The sequence below is a fragment of the Nicotiana tomentosiformis genome, chromosome 2, assembly GCF_000390325.3.
Source record: "Nicotiana tomentosiformis chromosome 2, ASM39032v3, whole genome shotgun sequence".
Classification (NCBI taxonomy): domain Eukaryota; kingdom Viridiplantae; phylum Streptophyta; class Magnoliopsida; order Solanales; family Solanaceae; genus Nicotiana; species Nicotiana tomentosiformis.
In genome coordinates, this window is record NC_090813.1 from 146,671,057 (window position 1) to 146,672,222 (window position 1,166).

Sequence of the window (1,166 nt, forward strand, 5' to 3'; positions counted from 1 at the left end):
GACCTCTATGGGTCCCTGCAATCCACACACATAGTCTAAACATGATTTGTGGCTCAATTTCTCTAATACATGGAGAATAAACAGATAATAACTAATTATTCACTACACAGTAGCATGGAATTTGACCAAGTGACAATTCCTACGGTGCACGCCCACACGCCCGTCACCTAGCATGCGCGTCACCCCAAAACCAAATACATGACACGTAATACGGGGTTTCGTACCCTCAGAACCAAATTTAGAATTGTTACTTACCTCAATCCGAGCAAATCTCTACTCTGATATACCCTTGCCTCACGAAACGTCCTTCGAATGCCTCTAATCTAACCATAAACAATGCGATACAATCAATATGGGCTATAGGAATCAATTTCACTAGAAATTATGAAATTATTAATCAAAATCTGAAATCGGCTCAAAGATGGCCCTCGGACCCACATCTCAAAATCCGACAAAAGTCACAAAACCCAAAATCTCATTCAACAACGAGTCTAACCATACCAAATTTATCAAAATCCGATACCAAATCGTTACCCAAATCCCCAAATCAAATCCTCCAAATCCCTAGCCTCAAACCCCCAATTCACACCTTAAATACAGACCAACTAGGGGAAAAATCAATGGGGAAACAAGATTGTTGATAAAAAAAACAAGCACAAGGGACTTACCTCAAGAATCTTCTCAAAAACCCTCTCAAAAATCGCCTTAGACTGAGCTTGGATTGTTCAAAATGAAGAAAAATCGCGAACCCTTGTTTTTATGTGTTCTGCCCAGTCATTCTATTTCTTCGGTCTCCACCCCGCTTCTGTGGGTGAACATCTGCGCAAAAGCGTCCGCTTCTACGGACCAGCCTCCCTACTCATTCCCGCTTCTGCGCCAAATTCACCACATCTGCAGACATGTAGGTGCGGAAAGGACCTCGTACCTACGACCTCTGCATGCTTCCTACTTGACCGCTTCTACAGTCTCCTTCTCGCTTTTGCGGGCTCACATCTCCGGTGCCCACTCCGCAGGTGCGATTACTCCAGCAGCAGCCAACTTCAGCAATAAATCATTATCAAACATTCGGAAGTCTCAAAATCGAATTCCGATCTCTATAACTAAAAGTGGACCTTTGGATCATTATATGCTTATGCTCAAAACAACTGGCAAAACACAAAAAACAT